The sequence below is a fragment of the Drosophila virilis genome, chromosome X (genome assembly GCF_030788295.1).
Source record: "Drosophila virilis strain 15010-1051.87 chromosome X, Dvir_AGI_RSII-ME, whole genome shotgun sequence".
NCBI lineage: Eukaryota > Metazoa > Arthropoda > Insecta > Diptera > Drosophilidae > Drosophila > Drosophila virilis.
Window position 1 is genome coordinate 29,369,140 of NC_091543.1, and position 22,016 is coordinate 29,391,155.

Sequence of the window (22,016 nt, forward strand, 5' to 3'; positions counted from 1 at the left end):
CGCGTAAGCGCTGACACACCAATATTGGAGTTCAGCGATCTATCTGCAACAGTCAGCGGCGGTAACCGGACACTTTTGTTATTGTCGCAAGAGTTTCCGTTATCGCCTACAATTATGCTGAGTCGGCTTGCCGACCATGACGTTGTAGCGTGTTGTCTTTAGCTTAAGCTGCACCAATTTGTATTTTCTGAGTTCAGTTTTGTACTTGACGTTTAAGAATAAACTTTCACTACTCCGGCACTACTCCGGTAAATATCATTTGTAAGTAATAAGCAAAGAGAGTGAAGTCAAATTCTCCACCATAATCGGTTTAAATACCGTATCACTGGACTATGCATCGCTGGACGAGAAACGGATCAACTATCGCATCGCTGGAACAGCAGATTGATATAATTGGCGCCCAACAAAATAAGAATTCATAGCCTAAGTTAGTGTTAATACCCTAACCGAAACATGTAAGTTCACCAAAGTGCCTTCAAATACAAAATTTGCACACTACTTACTAAACTGACTACAGCAGAGTGGCTGCGAAAATAAAATTTTGAATTTCAAACAAATAAGTGAACATTATTGTATACGTCGACTTTAAATAATCGGCCACCGTCATAAGAAGCTGTAGTACAACAAGTGAAGTGTCAACTAAAAGCCCTCTTGGGATAAGCCCATGAGTTGGTCAGGCTCATATAGGGAGGTTAAAGTTGAATACGACAGCGACGACGGTTGGGACACAGAGCCTACAGGCAATAGTCAGACACTTATACAATTAAAGACGGTCATGGACGTTAACCAAATACAGGCTTTGATAGCAAATGCTGTTAGCCAAGCTTTGGCGCGGCAGAAAGAAAGTTTTCGGGCACAGTTAAGTGCAGTATAAGCTCAGATATGTAATCTTCGGGTAGAAGCACCTGAAATTGAAACATACCAAAGAGTTTCAGTAAACTCAAACATCAAATGTGACATGCCGTTAGACATTATAAACTCGATCCCCGACTTTGACGCCACCCAAGAAGAATATGTTGCGTGGCGGCAATCAGCCTCCGACGCATACGAACGGTTCAGGACATTTAACGGTAGCAGCACACACTACAAGGCTGTAACTATTATTAGGAACAAAGTCAGGGGTTCCGCAAGGGCATTACTGGTGTTACACAGCACAGTACTTAACTTCAATGCCATGATAGCGAGGTTGGACTGTACGGATGCCGATAGGACATCACTACGTCTCCTGAGACAGGGACTAGAGATGGTAAGGCAGGGAGAAAACAACAAAACACATCTGAACGAATGACAGGTGAAAGGCGTCAGCGCTTTAACAATGTTGTTCAGAACGACCCAGACCCTAAAGAAGAAGAAAGTTATGAAAAAATAGCTGCAGCCGCAGTAAGCGAAATAGAAGATGACTGCGATTCGGCATGTGGCTATGAGTCGTTACATTTCTTAGGGAACGCTCGCGGCTACCGTTCATCGAACGAAGGCTGGCTGGGAGAACACTATGAATTCTAATAGACACAGGAACGGCAAAGAATTATATAAAGCCCATAAAGGAGCTAAAAAATGTAATTCCTGTCGACAAGCCCTTTACTGTCAGTTCAATTCACGGCTCCAGTAGAATCAAAAGCAAATGCCTAATGAAAGTTTTCAACGATGTTTCTCCGTTCTTTTTACTGGATACACTCAGTACTTTTGACGCCATCATAGGCTTCGACCTGCTAACGCAAGCCGAAGTAACTTTAAACCTGCACAGCAATACCTTAGAATACCAAAATATATCGGAAGTGTTACGCTACCATAACTGCAACAGTGTAAACTTCACCGATGTAAATGACATAGTGGTACCCGGTTCCGTGAAAAAAGAATTTAAAAATATGATACTAGGAGGACAAAAAGTGTTTTCAACCTCTAAAGAGGCGCCACCTTTTAACACCGCGGTCGTCGCCACAATCCGTACGGTAAACAGAGAACCTGTGTTTTCAAAACTATATCCACATCCAATGGGTACGGCAGATTTCGTAAATGACGAAATCAAACAATTACTGAAGATGGTATAATTAGTTCTGTCGCTTGCCATTCGGCTTAAAAAATGCCGGAAGCATTTTTCCGAGGGCCATAGACGACGTGCTAAGAGAACAAATTGGTCAAATATGTTACGTCTACGTGGACGATGTTATCATTTTCTCTGAAAATGAAACCGACCATGTTAAACACATCGATACAGTTTTGAAATGTTCAAGCGACGCTAGCATGAGAGTCTCACAGGAAAAGAGCACATTTTTTAAGGAGAGCGTTGAGTATTTAGGATTCATAGTGACCAAGGGTGGGTCAAAAACTGATCCTAAAAAGGTTAGAGCCATACAAGAATACCAAGAGCCCAACACCTTGTACAGCCTTAGATCATTCCTCGGCTTAGCCAGCTATTACAGAAAGTTTGTTAAAGATTTTGCTTCCATAGCAAGACCGTTAACAGACATATTGAAAGGCGAAAATGGCTCAGTCAGCAAACACAGGTCCAGAAAGGTTACAGTTGAGTTTAATGAAACTCAGCGCGAAGCATTTAAACGCCTAAGAAACATTTTCGCATCAGAAGACGTCATCCTAATGTCACGGACTTCAAAAAGCCTTTTGATTTAACTAGCGATGCATCCGCCGATGGCATTGGAGCAGTGTTATCTCAAGAAGGCCGACCAATAACGATGATTTCCCGGACGCTTAAGCAATGCGAGCTAAATTACGCCACAAATGAGAGGGAACTACTAGAAATTGTATGGGCTTTGGGTAAGCTGCAAGACTTCCTGTATGGTACACAAGATATACGAATTTTTACTGACCATCAACCTCTCACCTTTACAGTCTCGGACAAAACACAAACTCCAAAATTAAGAGGTGGAAAGCTTACATAGATCAACATGACGCAAAAATGTTCTACAAGCCAGGGAAAAAAAAATTTATAGCGGATGCTCTATCACGACAGAACATAAATACTCTAACAAACGAGCCTCAGACAGACGCTGCAACCATGCGCAGCGAAATGTCACTGACCTACACGGTCGAAACTACAGACAAGCCCCTAAAATGCTTTAGGAATCAAATAATCCTAGAAGAGGCATGCTATCCGTTAAAAAAAAACCTCATACTCTTCGGCAGCAAGACTCGCCATTTAATCAGCTTCACTGACAAAAAAAATCTCTTTGAAACAATAAAGGAAGTAATTTACCCAGAAGTTGTAAATGCAATACTCTGCGATTTACCAACTCTGGCTAGTTTTCAACACAGTCTAGTATTACACTTCCCGGCAACCAAATTTTGGCATTGCAAGAATGTCGTATCAGATATCACAGTCAAAAACGAACAAGTCGAAATAATAACTGCCGAACACAACCGTGCACATCGGGCCGCTCAAGAAAACATCAAGCAAGTCATCCGCGTCTATTACTTTCCCAAATTGAGCAAATTGGCCAACAAAATGGTTATAAGCTGTAAGGTTTGCTCCAAAGCAAAATATGACAGGCATCCCAAAAGACAAGAGCTTGGGATAACACCAATTCCATCCTATGCCGGAGAAATGCTCCATATTGACATCTACTCCACAGAAATAAAAAAAGTTTCTAACTTGCATCGACAAGTTTTCAAAATTTGCAGTCGTTCAACCAGTAGCGTCACGAACCATAGTAGACCTAAAAATGCCCATAATCCAATTGGTGAACTTGTTGCCCAACATCAAAACAATAAATTGTGATAACGAGGCTGCATTTAATTCAAAGACAATTACTTCACTTCTCAAAAACAATTATGGCATAGATGTTGTCAATGCACCTCCACAACACAGTACCTCAAACGGACAGGTAGAGCGTTTCCACAACACCTTGACAGAAATTGCAAGGTGCCTAAAAATCGACAAAAAAATTGACGACACAATCGACCTAATCATGAGAGCGACAGTAGAATACAACAAGACTCTGCACTCGGTCACAAACCAAAAACCCATAGAGGTTATACACTCGGCACCCAAAGAATTCCAAGAAAACATAAAAGAAACAAGTATGAGGTTCTAGTCGGGAGCTCCCGACTAGGGGATACCCTGAACCCTCTTCTTCCAACATCAAATGCATATATATTCTATTTTAGAAGCTATATGTCAAGTTTGTTGACTCTAGCTCTTATTATTTACTAAAATTGCCCAAAAAACAGGATATCGATATCGATTCTTATCGATTGCTTGGAAACGGAGTAAGTTATCGATTATCAGAAACAAATTCGATCTGTGCAGGCACTAGGAGCACATCTACACCTACATCTAAAATTTCAAGTCTCTAGCTCTTATAGGTTCTGAGATCCTTGCGTTCATACATACGGACGGACGGACGGAAGGACGGACGGACGGACGAACGGACAGACAGACGGACATGGCTAGATCGACTCGGCTATTGATGCTGATCAAGAATATATATACTTTATGGGGTCGAAAATGCTTCCTTCTGTCTGTTACATACATTTGGATTTCGCACAAATACAATATTCCCTAATACCCATTTTTAATGGGTCCAGGGTATAAAAATAGCAAAAGCACAACCAATATTAACAGATGCAGACCGGACAGACAAAATAGGGTATTCGAAGTAGGCGAAAGGGTTTTTTTGAAGAATAACAGAAGGCTAGGAAACAAATTGACCCCATTATGCTCAGAAGAAAAAATACAAGCAGACATGGGAACGTCTGTCCTAATTAAGGGGAGGGTGGTCCACAAGGACAACCTCAAGTAAGGCCTACATTCGGATCATAAAATAAATAGGTTAAGAACAGATTTAAGATGCCCAAAAGCCTCATTGACCAATTTCTTTTACAGGCTTGTGGGTACGATCCTCTCTATAATAGCGATAGCGAACGTTCGAATTACCGACTATTCAAACTCTACCTTTATACCTTTAATAGACGGAAATGCGCTGGTATGGGAGCAGCCAGACTACTTGAGACACTTCAGGAACTTAAAGGTTTTCTCAAACATTGCGGATGACACAGAAAAATTGTCTGATTTATTTCCCCAATCACATATGCGAAAACTACTAGACGTTGACACAGATCACATTAGAAGCCTTTTGTCCGTTTAAAAATACATCATAGAATAGCAAGAAGTTTAGATTTTCTAGGCACTGCACTTAAGGTACTAGCAGGCACCCCAGACGCCTCAGACCTTGAGAGAATCAGAATGACCGAATCCAAGCAAATCGAGGCAAACAATAGGCAGGTAGTGATAAACTCAGAGATACAAAATCAGATAAATCAACTCACAGACACCATTAACCAAATAATTAAAGCAAAAAGGAATGATTTAGTTGACACTTCACATTTGTACGAACCGCTATTGGCGAGGAATAGAATGTTAATAACGGAAACTCAAAACCAAATGCTCACAATCACTCTCGCCAAGTCTAACACCGTTTTCGGTCATAATGATTTGAAGAGTCTAGGTGAACACACCATAGATGTCCCCATAGTTAGTTTAATGGAAGCATCCAATATTAAGATCTTTTAGTCGGAAAATATCATACATATACTAATCGCATACCCCAGAATTAAGTTTATCTGTAAGAAGATCATCGTATTTCCTGTGTCACACCAACACACCCTACTGCAACTACAAGATCACACTGTGGCCGAATGCAAAGACGATACCCTAGCAATCTCAAAATGCACCACAACAACCTACGATATATTCTGCAAGGCGGCAAACCATGACACTTGTGCTCGGGCATTACATGCTGGGGGCACATCCCATTGCCATTCGCAACCGAGCCATCTAAAACCAATCGTACTCGTGGACGACGGCGTCATAATCATCAACAAAAGTCCGGCCCGAATCAGCACTGACGACTGCCCCGAATTATCAACAAATGGCACGCATCTCGTCACCTTTTAACGCTCAGCTATGATCAACGGCACTAAGTATGTGAACCAACGCGAAGCCCTAAGCAAAATTCCAGGCATTGCGGGATCGCCACTTTTAAACATCATCAGCCACGATCCAAGAGCTAAAGGAGGAAAAAGCGTCGGCCGGGTCACCCAAGGTCTGGTTTGCAGCTGGTGTAGGATTCAGCCTCCTTTTCACCGGCTCGCTCCTCCTTTTCCAAGTATTAAGGAGAAGACGAGATTCAAGGCAAATACAACAAGTCATCGATAAGTTTAGTACGACCGAGGACGGTCTCGAAATCGAGGGGGGAGTAGTTAACAAGTAAACCCCACACTTAGTTACTAAGAAGCCCGCGTAAGCGCTGGCACACCAATATTGGAGTTCAGCGATCTATCACAACAGTCAGCCGCGGTAACCGGACACTTTTGTTATTGTCGCAAGAGTTTTCGTTATCGCCTACAATTATGCTGAGTCGGCTTGCCGACCATGACGTTGTAGCGTGTTGTCTTTAGCTTAAGCTGCACCAATTTGTATTTTATGAGTTCAGTTTTGTATTTGACGTTTAAGAATAAACTTGCACTACTCCGGCACTACTTCGGTAAATATAATTTGTCATATATTACAATTAAATATCTGAGCCACAAGGCCAGTAATTAGCAAAGAGAGTGAAGTCAAACTCTCCACAATAATCGTCCTAAATACCGTATTACTGGACTAGGCACCCTGGACGAGAAACGGATCAACTATCGCATCGCTGGACCAGCAGATTGATATAATTTACACACAGCGCATACAATACTATCGCAATTGCAATGCTGTTGAAAAAATTCGATGAACATGGATGAGTACACGTATACAAAAATTCTTGCCATTTACACTAGCTACCGCAAACTGCTGTCGATACAGCACACGCTTACTTTAATAACTTCTGTATTTCTTAACCGATCTTGATGAAATTTTCAACATGAACTTGCGACACGGCTATTGTGTTATAGAATATTCGTAAGTTCTCATAAAGATTACATTCAAGTTGTGGCTTAAGTTGATGGTGAACGAATCTGTTCACTGTGAGTATTTGTAAGACACAGGTTTATTCTTAAAATCCTAGGTCTTATATACTAACAGAGTGTCTTATTTTAGGTCTGCTGTCAATGCATTATCGGCAGCAGCGGTCATAAAGTATTGTTTTTAATTAAGGTCTCTTTTTACCTTTGTTATTTATTACTCTAACATGATATTTTACTCTCATAATCTATTTATTTTTAGACATCTCGCTGCATTTAAGTACAATAAGGTGTGAGATATATTTTTACCGAGGGTCAAAGTAAGACTCGGTGCCACGTGTTCATGTGTCAACAGGTGGTTAGTTTAAATTGGCTTGATTGGGTTCATAGCTATGGGGTGGTGGCGGAGGGTTACGGTTATAAAATGAAATATAGCAGATATATGTATAATTTTCAAGAAGATACTTGTCAAACTGGGTGACTCTGGCCCTTGAAACCGAAGGGATTGGGTACGTGACTACTAATTCTCTTTTCTGCTAGGGCTATTCATCGTCGGATTTTCTTTTTCAAAATTCTGCGACAATCCGACGACATACACCATTTATTATCCATCTAGGGACTGCTCATTCTATTCTCGGGCTACTATGAACTGGCTAAGGTGGAACAGGTGGCCCTTTGAAACGCATGTTATTTAAAATTCTTTTGGTTTTGGCACCAAGATTAGTCGGCCCGTAGATTGAAATGTATTTGTCCTAGCCGGATGGGTTTTCGAGCCTCAAGTTCCTCGTACACTTGCAACTTTAAGAAGAAGAAGAAGATTGATGAATCTGCATTTCGGCCTTGATCGCCTCCCTAATCGCATCAATTATCCCCTAGGATTACGTCTGTCAATAAGTGGACTGGGCTTCATCCAACAGCATATGTACAGCACAATTTTCCGTGGAACCCAATACCGGTGGCAGCGGTTGAAATGCTGCATGCCCATCCTTTTTACCCCATAAAGAGGTGCAAGATAGACCGACAGCCGTAAACGGGTGTGACAGTGTGACTGAGGTACCCGGACTTGGAGTAAAATGCAGAGTGACCTCAAGATCCTTTGGGACATCTCTGACGCCAGAACATACAATCATTTTTAAGCAGCTCAATTGCAGCGAGATATTCCTTACAAATCGCGGATATCAAACAGTCCAAATGGCAGACAACTTATTGCATAATTAAATCGTCTTGTGTTTTGTTTCTAATTCTTTCCAATTTTACACCTATGCAGTTCAAGCTGATACCCTGCAAAATTTGTAATTTGGCCGCCATATTGCAACGGGCAGCTTGCCTTATGAGGGGCAGCGCCGGCCAGCCAGTACTCTCATTGGGGGGTGCCAGACGTCACTGACAATCGCACAACACTGTGCTAAATCCCCATATCACCAAGCAGCTGACTCTAAAATATAAACAAACGTAAGAAAACTGCTAAAACTACTACTACTTTACTAACACAAAATCGGACGACAATCGGTAGCTTCATTATTGATGCCACAGTGCTCCCATCCATCCTGTGGTGCTATCAGATGGCACTTATCCGATAGCACCACTTTCATCAGGTGCATATAATCGCTAACCATACAATGCATAGATACACCAAACAGCGTATTCATCGTATCAAGATGAATCGTAACGAGTGAACCCTATGGGTGTCTGGGAACATTTTAGTTTGCCCAGATAGATAAAAACTGCTGAGAGTGGCAGTTCGAAGCCGCATCTCGCTCAGCGTACAATGCTGAACACACTTGTTTATAAGAACGCAAGAATATTGCAGTGCACTTTGCTTACATTGCGACATTCTGCTGACGCATGAATTCAATTCCCGGCCGCTGCGGTCAGCAGCGGTAACCTGACAATTGCCTGTGTCGCTTGCTGATATAGCAGCTGAGACTTATTCGCCTAGCCTTTGGGTTCAGATCCAATACAATGCTTCAATTCTAGTTAAGTGTTGTATCCAACTTTGTAAGAACAATATTAATCCGTTATACTATTTTTTTTATTGCTGAGCCACAAGGCCAATGATTTGGAAAGCTAGTTACTTTCCGAACGTAATCTACAAGGAGTATAACCTTGCCAATCTCAGCACCTGTGACGAGGATATAAATACACAACATCAGCATCTACAATTGAGAAATAACTGGCCCCCAACCAAAGAGAATTTACACCCTTGAACTTACATAGTACGGGACATAGGTTTTTAATCGAAAGGATGTAAGTTCATTACATTTTTTTTTCAAATCATTGAAACCTGAATTTAATTTTAATTTAAATCAAACTGGTGAATACAGCAAAAGTGTGCTGTGAATATATCAAGCCATTCTAAATAAAACAATACGGCAAATAAATATTTACATGTGTGCTTCATAATTGAACGGTCTATAAAAATTAGTACATTTCGCGGCAACATCAAAATTTCGTTGTAAACTAGTAGCGCATATGAGCTGGTTAGAAGCGATGAAAAATATTAACGCAGAGTGCGACAGTGAACAGACGGATCCAGCGGAAAACGACTATCAAGTGAACATAGACTTTAGTAATAGCCACACACAAAGCGAAATTAATGTACATCAAGTACAAGAGCTAGTGCAGAACGCTGTTGGCCAAGCATTGGCGCAACAGGAACGGATATTTCAGGCACAGTTAATTGAGGTGAGTGCAAGAGTTAGCAATTTGTGCATTTAACTGGCACAAGTGGAAGCTTATCAGAGAATTTTGGTGACTTCAGAAGTCAGATGTGATAATCCTCTCGGGATAATAAAGTCAGTTCCCGAGCTTAGTGGGGGATATGACGAATATATAGAATGGAGACAATCGGACGTAGACGCGTACGAGCTGTTCAAACCATTTAATGGCAGCTGCACGCATTACCAAGCGGTTACAATAATCAGAAATAAAATTAGGGGCGCAGCTAGGGCAGTGCTAGTGACTCACAATACAGTCCTTAATTTCGACGTAATCTTAGCTAGGCTAGATTGCTTATATGCAGCTAAAACTTCGCTACGCCTTTTAAGGCAAAATCTCGAGATGATTAGGCAAGGAATATTACTATCAGATCGGAAGAGAGTTGACCCTAGTAACAAATAAAATCTTAATTTCACATGAGGCGGAGTACGCGACATTGCTTAGCTGTGAAGTCAGAGCAGATGCACTGCACGCCTTTATTTCTGGAGTGAAAAAGTCCCTTAAGACCTGTTGCGGGACGAATTAATTTATCGATTGTTTAGTATTAAGTATATTCTGAAAGTATGTATATTTGCCCTCCGAATGTACGGGCACACTGTATTTGGCTTGTTGCCGCCATTATTTAAATGTTAAGCTCATTACTGTCGTGAGTTCGAAGGCCGTAGGAGGAAAGACTGCGGTAAGATTCCGAGGGAATATATATCTAAGTTCTAACCTATGTAATCCGTTTAGAATAAAACACTTGCACTAGCACGTTTTGCATTACGCTGTCTCTAGTAACATCGGAGTAACATGGCCGGGGGCCAGGCGTAAACTTGCAGTGTTCAAATTGCAACTCCACCTTCATTTGGCACGCGACATGATCTTTTATTCGCAGTTCTTATTGTAAGAAACTGCAAGGGCGACTTGCGCTGAAGACAAGACGTGGTGTAACATTGGTGTTACAGTGTGTGTACATAGACACAGCACAGGCAGGGCCTCCACCCAGTTAGAGAGTCACCATTAGTACGCAGCCAGCGTAAAATATAGCAGAAACCATCTCCGAGCTGAGTAGGATGACACAACGGTCACCCAGGAAAAGCCCACGCTTAAACGATGGCCAGGAGATAGCTACCACGGCAGACAAAGCGGACAAGTAGAATGGTGAGCACTGTATCACAAATGCAAGTTCCCGCTGTTAGCGCACCACAAAGCCCCAGCACCGTTAATGTGGGCACAAGTGTACAGCCTGCCGGCACTGTGGCCGCGGGAGTGAGTGCACGAGCCAGCACATTGACAGGAGCGCCAAGCCCAAGCACGCAACTCTCAAGTACGCAAGTCATGGATTTGATAAAGAGAGTCGCTGTGCTAGAGCACGAGTTGCAGAGGTCAAAAACTGGTCAAGCACATGTGAGTACAGTTACTGATCCCGTTAAGTTGAGTAGTGCTGGCATGAGTGGTACAGCTAACCTGCCGCCATCTTTGATCGGAGCGGAGAGCGGAGAGCCATCGTCGAGTGGAAGTTTGAGTGAAACTGCAACTATGAGTGTAGTCCCAAATTCAAGCCTAAGTTTGAGTGAAACTGCAATTTTGAGTGGAACTACCATTTTGAGCAGATCGCCATCTTTGAGTGAGGCACTGCCTACGTCATTGAGTGGAAGTTTGGGAACACAGTTGCAAATGGTATAACGGGCTACAGTTATGGATAACTGCTCTACAACGTCAAGCCGCTCGACGCCATATTGCTTTGCAGGCATTGCACAGCCAACGCTCAGCTACACTCCGGCACAGGAGAACCAACAAACGATAATTTTGGAGCCAACGCAGGCAACTGGGAACTTCGCATGGACGACTCCCAGGAACGATGTATGCCTGCCACGCAAATTACCAGATCTACCCGAGTTTGGAGGTCAACCTGAGGATTGGCCTATATTCTTCTGCTCGTTTACGGAAACAACTTTGGCGTACAACTGTACAAATCTGGAGAATAACCAGCGATTGTTGAAGGCACTCAAAGGCGAAGCACGTGACACTGTGAAGTCGTTGCTCATACATCCCAGGAATGTGAACAACGTAATTGAACAATTACGTTTTAGATACGGCCGCCCAGAACAGCTAATACGCAGCCAGCAAATTAGTATTCGATAGGTGCAGCCAATTCAGGAGCACAGCATAGCTAAAATCGTGCCATATGCTACACGCGTAAGTAACCTTGCCGCCTTTCTACAATCGGCTAACGGGGAACAGCATTTAGCGAATCCTACACTGATGGAGGATTTGGTCGCGAAATTACCACCAAGCAAGAGGGTGGAATGGGCCAGACATGCAGCTACGATTAGGCCTTTCCCGACGGTCGTACATTTTAGCGCGTGGTTAACGGACTACGCCAATGTGGTATGTACGATTGTGGACGTCGATAGTAAGGAGCAAAGGCGTAGAGTGCTGCATGCCAGCATTGACCAGAATAATGAAGGGCGTCACCGAGGTCGCACCAAACAGGGTCCAATCTGTAATGGACAACACGCAGTCAGGGACTGCAACGAGTTTAACTTAGCCTCTCCGCTAAAGAGGTGGACAGTCGTAAAAAGGCACCGGCTTTGTTTTTCGTGTTTACGAGTTACCAAATGGCAAGAGTCTGCAATAGGGCCAACGAATGCCAAGTTAATGGATGCCGGAAGAGACATCATCGACTCTTACATTATCATGATGCTATGAGTCACAATGCACCGCAACCAGCAGGTGATAGAGTGATGAATACTGGACGGATGCCGCAGGAAGCGGATCCTCACACAAGGGCACCGCAGCCAGCGGATGCTCAATCGACGCAACAAAGGAACTTAAGTTGTGTCGATTCGGATGGAGAACGCCTACTATTCCGCATATTGCCAGTGACATTGCACGGGGCCAATAAGCGGAGCGATACGTACGCGCTCCTCGACGAGGGCTCGTCTGTAACGATGATCGACGACGAACTACTGCGCGATCTAGATATCAAAGGGGAACGCAGGCAACTAAATATACAGTGGTTTGGTGGAAGAGCAACCAGAGAGCCGACCACAGTGGTAAGCATGGAAGTGGGTGGAGCGGACAAGCGCAAACGGCATGTGTTGCGAAATGTGAACGCCGTGTCCAACCTCAGCTTACCAATGCAAAGCCTGCATCAACGTGACGTCCAAATGTGGAGCAACGGTGCACGTCTTCCAATGAAACCGTATCGCGGGGCGGTACCAAAACTTCTGATTGGACTTGACCATGCGCATCTTGGACTGCCAATGCAAACAAAAAGGTTTGCACCACAGGGACCATATGCCGCAGCCACCGAACTTGGATGGGTGGTTTTTGGGCCGGTAAGAGATCAACCGATGGCAACGTCATCAAAGTCATGCCTCCTAGCAGTATCGCAGGAGGATGCAATCCAAAAGATGGTAAACGACTATTTTGATATCGGGGTGAAGCTTACGCCACCAGTCGCAGCCTGCGACGATGCACGAGCACAGAGGATACTCGAAGACACCACGGTGAAAATAGGAGAACGTTACCAGACGGGTTTATTATGGAACCGTGATAATGTTGAATTGCCACGAAGCTATGATATGGCATACAAAAGATTGGTCAACATTGAGAGAAAGATGAAGCGTAACGATCAGTTTAAACAAGCCTATATGAAAATTATGGACGATTATGTTCACAAAGGATATGCTCGACGATTGAAGCAGCATGAGGTCGCTTTAGCCAACAGCGACAAACTTTGGTATCTTCCGCACTTTGGAGTTGAAAATCCAAACAACCCCGGTAAGATAAGACTGGTGTTCGACGCGGCAGCAAAGGTTGGTGATATTTCATTGAATTCGGCATTATCCAAGAGGCCGCAGCACTATAAGTCGCTGCCGGCTGTTCTCTTCCATTTTCGGGAAGGTGCCGTTGGCGTTTGTGGAGACATCCGAAAGAGATGTTCCATCAAGTGTTGATTCGACCGCAGGATAGATGCGCCCAGCGATTCCTGTGGCGAAACGGCGATGATCGCCGGGAGCCTGATGTTTATGAGATGAGGGTAATGACGTTTGGAGCAGCATGTTCGCCAAGCGCCGCACACTATGTGAAGACCTTGAATGCCCTGCAGTTTCAGGATTCAGACCCTCGCGCGGTTAAAGCTATTCTTGAATGCCACTATGTGGACGACTATGTGGATAGTTTTGATAGTGAAGGCGAAGCCATCACCATATCGACAAGAATAAGAGAAATACATGCAAATGCTGGATTCGAATTGTGCCAGTTTACTTCCAGTTCGCCAACTGTAGCTGACGCGCTGGGCCAACATGGGGCTGCGAGGAGCATCGGATGGATCGAAGCTGAAGAAAAGATTCTAGGCATGTGTTGGCAACCAGCCACGGACGATTTCAAATTCAACATGAAGTACCACAAAGTACCCCGATGTGTGCTAAATTTGGAGCGAATTCCTACGAAGAGGGAATTCTTGAACTTGATCATGTCAACATTCGATCCTCTGGGATTTCTTAGCTGCCTCATGATAACTGGAAAGTTACTAATGCGTGAGATTTGGCGACGAAATGTGCAATGGGATAAACCATTACCAGATGAGATCGCCCGGGCCTTTAGCAAATGGTTTCAGGATATGAACAACGTGGAAGGATTTCGGAGCTCGCGCCATTACTTCGGCCCAACACCTGTGCGGGCAATACAGCTGCACGTTTTTGTCGATGCTAGCCAGTCAGCATTCGCAGCCGTGACTTACTTGAGGGTCACCTACGACAACAACGACGTGCGAGTATGCTTCGTATGTGCCAGGACGAAGTGTGCCCCAATGAAGACGATGTCAATTCCACGACTGGAATTGCAAGCAGCCGTGTTAGGAACGAGGCTGATGGACACTGTCAAAAAGGAGCACAGTATAGCGATCCGCGACGCTATACTATGGACTGACTCCAAAACTGTGCTGCGTTGGATAGGCAGCACCCACCGTCGATATAAGCAGTTCGTCGGAAATCGAGTGGGAGAAATTTTGGAGTCAACAAAGGTTTCCCAATGGAGATGGGTACCTACTGCTGAAAATGCAGCAGACGACGCAACGAGGCCGCATTGCCACGTAGACCTCAGCCAACGGTCACGATGGTTAGACGGGCCAACATTTTTGCGGCAGTCAAAAAGCAGCTGGCCGCAGTCCGAACCGGGCACGGAACACTCATCCTACGAAGATGAAGAAGAGATGCCGAGTGAATTTGCCTTAGTTGCAGCAAATAACTTTTTCATTTCATTTCAGAGATTCTCTAGCTACAGTCGGCTGGTGAGGACGACGGCTTGGGTCTTAAAGTTCACGCGCTGGAGCCGTGGACAGAGGACTGAGCTTGAGAGATTCGGCCTCACCGTGACGGAGTGTGAGAACGCTGAGAACTTGCTGATACGGCGAGCGCAATGCGAAGCGTTGCCTGACGAGGTTCGAGCCTCATACAATGAAGAATCAGTCGGTCATCGAAGCGACATAAGAGGGCTGGCGCCATACTTGGATGACAATGGAGTCTTGCGTGCGTATGGCAGGATCGATGCCGCACTGTGTATACCGCATAGTGCGAGAAGGCCAATAATATTGTCACACCGGCACGCACTGACGGAACTGATTGTGTATCACTACCATGTGAAAATGAAGCATCAAAACGTGGATGCAACGATAGGCGACATCAGGACCAGATTTTGGATAACAAAGCTGCGTCGACTGTTGCGTACAGTAATATCTGGATGTAGTGTGTGCAAACTACATAGAGCGCAGCCAGCGCCACCTATAATGGGTCCTTTGCCAGAGGACAGACTGGAGGCCAATGGATGGCCATTTAAGTTTACGGGTCTGGACTATTTTGGACCACTCCTTGTGACGATCGGACGTCGAAAGGAAAATAGATGGGTCGCCTTGTTTACGTGTCTGACGACAAGGGCCATACATTTGGAGCTGGCACATGACCTGTCAACTGATTCCTGTATAATCGTAATCAGGAACTTTCTTTCCCGTCGCGGACCTGTACTGAGGTTGCGCAGTGACAACGGAAAGAACTTTGTTGGGGCCAACAGAGAAGCCAAAAGGCTAATAGATGTATTTGAGCCGGAGAAGATTCAGGGTGAGTTATCTTCTAGAGGCATTGAATGGATCTTCAACTGCCCAGCGAAGCCAGCTGAAGGGGGAGCCTGGGAAAGGATGGTGCAGTGTGTCAAGAGAGTGCTACGCCACACAGTAAAGGAAGTGGCACCAAAGCAACACGTACTGGAGAGTTTCCTGATTGAGGCCGAGAACGTTGTGAATTCTCGCCCGCTTACCCACTTGCCGGTGTCTGTGGACCAAGAAGCCCCCTAACACCGAACGATCTACTCAAAGGAGTGGCCAATCTGCCTGACATGCCCGCTATCCACGAGCAGCCGAACGAGAGATGCGTCACGAGGAAGCAGTGGCGCATGGCGCGGCTGTTACGAGACCGTTTTTGGAAGCGGTGGGTCTTAGAGTACCTGCCTACACTTGTGCGACGCGTGAAATGGTGGGCGCGCGTTGAGCCGATACGCCATGGTGATATGGTGTTTATATGCGACCCGGGCGTGCCACGCAGAGAGTGGCGAAGAGGCATAGTGGAGGAGCTCTACATGTACCAGATGGAGTGCCTCGACGCGCCAGCATCCGCGTGGCGGACAACAACCGAGTGCGACTGATGACTCGTCCCGTGGCTAAACTAGCCATACTGGATGTGAGTGAAGCAGGGCCTTCACGGGGGCGGGGATGTTGCGGGACGAATTAATTTATCGATTGTTTAGTATTAAGTATATTCTGAAAGTATGTATATTTGCCCTCCGAATGTACGGGCACACTGTATTTGGCTTGTTGCCGCCATTACTTAAATGTTAAGCTCATTACTGTCGTGAGTTCGAAGGCCGTAGGAGGAAAGACTGCGGTAAGATTCCGAGGGAATATATATCTAAGTTCTAACCTATGTAGTCCGTTTAGAATAAAACACTTGCACTAGCACATTTTGCATTACGCTGTCTCTAGTAACATCGGAGTAACATGGCCGGGGGCCAGGCGTAAACTTGCAGTGTTCAAATTGCAACTCCACCTTCATTTGGCACGCGACAAGACCATTGTTCTTCCGGTACAGCCAAAAGAATTAGCGTCTGCATTGCCACTAGCCAGAGAATCAGAATCGAGCATAGAGCGAAGTATGTTTTCGGCATCCTACGCCAAAGCCATGGCTTTGCCATCGACGGCAGCGACAGAGACAGAATATCAAAGGTCAGTGGAGGCCGCTGCAATCGAAATCGAAAACGACAGCGAGTCATGCGACAACGACTCATTGCATTTTTTTAGGGAATGCTCTCGGCTGCCATACATCAAGCGACGGCTGGTTGGGAAAAATATAAGAATATTAATTGATACAGGAGCGGCAAAGAATTAAGCCCATAAAGGAGCCAAAAGAAATAATTCCTGTGGAAAGCCCATTCACCGTAAACTCGACATACGGTCCGACCAAAGTAACCAAATGACAGTGTAATTTTCACAGATGTGGATGACACAATAGTGCCTGCATCCGTCAAAAAGGAATTTAGAAGCATGATTTTGAAAAGAATAAGTGTGTTTTCGACCCCTAAAGTGGCTTTGCCATTCAATACCTCAGTCATTGCTACAATCCGCACTGTAGACAACGATCCAGTCTACACAAAATTATACCCTTACCCAATGGGAGTTTCAGATTTCGTAAATAACGAAATCAAGCAGTTACTTAAAGATGGCATCATTAGACCATCAAAGTCCCCATACAACAGTCCAGCATGGGTTGTTGAAAAAAGGGCCTTGACAGCAATGGCAGCAAAAATAAATGATTAGTGATCGACTTTAGAAAGCTAAACGAGCGATTATAGCCAATCGATACCCAATGCCGAATATTCAAAAAATTCTAGACTTAAAATCGGGGTATTACCAAATTTATCTAGCGGAACAAGACTGCGAGAAAACGTCATTGGCAGTGAGTGGCGGCAAATATGAGCTTTGCCGTCTGCCTTTTGGATTGAAAAACGCAGAAAGCATTTTTCAAAAAGGCCTTCGATGACATTCTGAGGGAATACATACGATAAATACGTTATGTTTATGTGGATGACGTAATAATCTTTTCTAAAAACGAAACTGACCATGTGCTACATATTGACACAATTTTAAAATGTTTGGCCGATGGCAACATGAGAGTAGCACAAGAGAAAACCAAGCTCTTTAAAGAGAGCGTGGAATTCATAGCCTTTGTGGTGGCCCAAAACTGGGCAAAAACTGACCCTGAAAATGTCAGGGCGATACAAGAGTATACTGAACCTGCGATCATTTCTGGAGGTAGCTAGTTATTACAGGAGGTTTACTAAGGATTTTGCAGCAATAGCCTTTAACCTATATTCTTAAAGGAGAAAATGGCTCCGTGAGCAAACAAATGTCCAAAAAGGTCACGATTGAATTTTACGAAAGTCAACGTAAAATGAGGAAGATCCTGGCATCAGAAGATGTCATACTTATGTACCCAGAATTCAAGCAGCCTTTTGACCTAACTACTGACGCCTCAATGGATGGCTAAAGCAAACCGAGACACACTACGCCACGAATGAGCGAGAGTTGTTAGCTATTGTCTGGGCTCTAGGTAAACTGCAAAATTACCTCTATGGGACAAAAGAAATGAATATTTTAACTGATCATCAGCCCCTTACTGCTGTATCAGACAGAAGCTCGACCGCAAAAATCAAACAATGGAAGGTATTCATCGATGAACACAACGCAAAAGAAAATTACGTGGCGGATGCCCTGTCTCATCAAAATGTAAACGCCTTACAAAACGATACACAGTCAGACGCTGCAACGATTCACAGCGAAATGTCATTGACTTACACGATCGAAACGACTGAAAAGCCTTTAAGCTGTTTCAAAAATCAAACTTTTTTGAAGACAGGATTGGACTTGCAATCATACTAGTGTTAGGAGTAATACATGATCGGATTATTGACTACTCCCACTTCAACTATATACCGGTAATCGACGGAAAGAATAACCAAATTATTCCCTCAGTCGCACATGCGAAAACTGCTTGACGTGAACACAGAGCATATCAGAAATCTATTAAACGTAGTAAAAGTAAACCACATAATGGCAAGAAGCTTAGATTTCTTGGGTTCCGAGTCAAATTTAATTAATGCGAACAATAGGCAGCTAGTCATTAATACACAAACACAGGCACAAATTAGTAAACTCACCGACACGGTGAACGATATAATTAAATCTATAAGAAATGAATTGGTTGACACACCTCATTTATATGAAACACTATTAGCAAGAAATAGAATACTAATTAATCAAATATCGGACTTGATACTCACAATTACACTAGCCAAAGAGGGTATAATTAATCCCAGAATATTTAACCCCAACCATATATTAATAACGTAAGAAAATCACCATCTTCCCGGTGCCACACCAACACGTCACACTACAGCTACAAGATGATATCATAGCCGAGTGCGACGATAACATTTTAGCGGTCAATGAATGTGTAACGATGACCTACGCCACCGTCTGTAAATTGGCAGCGCAAGACACCTGCGCACGAGCACTGCACGCCAGCACCACAGCCCTTTGCCGCACGCAGCCAAGCCACCTAAAGCCCATTACACAAGTAGATGACGGTATTATCATTATCAACGAGAGTGCTGCCAAGGTCAGCACAGACGATGGTCCATAGATTACTACAAACGGGTCACACCTCGTCACCTTCCTCTCATCGGCCACAATCAACGGTACAAACTATGTAAGCCAAATCGCCAGGCGTGGTAGGGTCGCCTCTAATCAGCATCATCAGCTATGATCCAGTGCTAAACATGCCAAAGGATGAACAAAGTTTCGAGGACGAATTGAAAGCCGCCGGGTCACATAAGATTTGGATTGCAGCAGGCATTATCCTCAGTGTCTTTGGCATTTGCTTTCTTATCATTTGGCGAATTGTAAAGAGAAGGCAGGCACCGAAGGAAGTACACAGAAGGCCATTAACAGCTATAAAATAACCGAGGACGGTCATTAACAGAAGGCCATTAACAGCTATAAAATAACCGAGGACGGTCATTAACAGAAGGCCATTAACAGCTATAAAATAACCGAGGACGGTCAAAAGCTTGAGGGCGGACTTGTTAACACATAAGAATTTCACTTCATATTTATGTCATAAGAAAATTTTTGTTAATAAGAACGCAAGAATGTTGCAGTGCACTTTGCTTACATTCTGCTGCTACGACACTAGCCGTTATCAATCCGTTATACTAATTGTTTCATTGCTGAGTCACAAGGCCAGTGATTTGGAAAGCTAGTTGCTTTCCTAACATAATCTACAAGGAATGTAACTTTACCAATCTCAGCACCTGTGACGAGGATATGAATACACAACATCAACATCTACAATTGAGAAATCAAATAACTTACATATGTTTGTGTTGTGTGGATATGCGCACAAGTAGATCACTGTGTTTGTCGCGAGCCAGAGGCTTTTCAATTGTGAGCGTTTTGTGCCTGTGGTAGCAAAAGGCTACAAGCTCACGTTACTTCGGTTGTTCCTCAAGGTAATCTTGGAACTGTACTCTTTACTGTTTTTATAATTGATCTGCTAGATCACATGCCCATGTACTCATGTGTGCGGACGATGTAAAACTTATTCTATATTAGACTAATCCCCTACATCATTCTCGTCTACAAGACGATTTGAACGCTATGCAACGTTGGTGTTTGGCCAAACAATTGCATCTAAATTGTTCAAAGTGTATGTTTATGACATTTAATCTTACTACAACGTATCTTGTCAGTTATATAATCGACAATACCCCTTTGTAACATATACTAACAGTCAAGGATCAGGCGTTCTTTTTGATTTAAAACTCTGTTTCAATCTTTACATCATATCACATCGTTAATGAGGCAAAAGGTGTACTTGGATTCATTAAACGATGGTCTAAATAGATCCTTTTATAATGAATCTTCTCTACAGCTCTCTTGTTCGCCCCATCCTTGAATACTGCTCATGCATCTAGTTTCCGCAGTATAATAATGACCAGGATCGTATTGAATCTGTTCAGAAGCAATTTCTGCTTTCTGCCTTACGAGATTTGTATTTGTATCCTAATCTTCGGTGTCCATCCTACTCCAGCAGGCTGCTTCTTCTTAACCTTCCGTCGTTAACCAACCTTCTATATAAGTTGATTATTGGCGACATGGATTCTTTTTTTCTGCTAGACCAACCAGAAATCCTCGCCCCGTATTCCTATATACATACGTGCACAGCTGACTACGCTATAAACAATCCTTTTCGCGTGCTATGTAATAATTATAATAGTTTGAATCACGTTTTCTCTACCGAACTTTCTCTACCCCTAATAAAATCGTTGATTTCAGGATACCTTCGGGAAGTCACTGAGCATTCCCAGCTATGAGCAGGGGCATAGCTTGCCGGACAGGCTATTAATTTTTCGGTGATTTTCAATTACTTTTCTCTTTGTCCTATCTACTTAACACTCTCTATATCTAACTTACATTTCCAAACTTTATTAACAATCTTCTTACTTTATTTTTCCTATTTATTGTATTTTCTTAATTTATATAGCAAATTAAGATTATTTTTAATTTTACTTAAGCACACTTTTTTCTACTTAGATGTAGACTCTACCAGCGTCACTGAAAATTAGCTGTGAAAAGGGGCGGAGCTGGCCGGACTGGCAAATAAAACATCTCCATCGGTCGGTGATGCTATTTAGAAAATTGTGTTCTTTAACTGGGCTTTTAGCATATAATTATATTATATATTATATAATCTATATATATAATCTATTGAATAATGAAGAAGACACTCGTTTTGTCGACCATTAATAAAATAAAATAAATAAAAATTGAAATCATGTTATTTGCAGATAACTATCCAAACTTTGAGCCGCGTTTGGAACTTGATGGGCGCTTAGTAGCAGTAGATCACATATATGTGTACACACTTCTAACGCACTATACCTGCGTTCAGAGTCCTAGCGAATATTTTCAAAATATTTGCACAAATTTACCATACAATATTCAGCAATACATAGCTGAATTTTTCCAACAGACTATAAAAAGCCACAGATGACTCGTAATCATTTGCACGAGATCATTGTCAGTATTCCCGTGTCCGTCCAAAATAATAGTAATGAAAATTATTCTATGATAGTCAGCAATACCATAGACTTGGCTTGGAGAGTGCGAACGAATCTTGTGATGTCAACGGCTGTTAATCGGGAGCTGATTACATCATCGCTGTTGTAAAAATATACTAAAAGCGTGCTGATCGATTTTGTTAATAATCTTAAGATTTTATCGGTAAAAAAAAAAA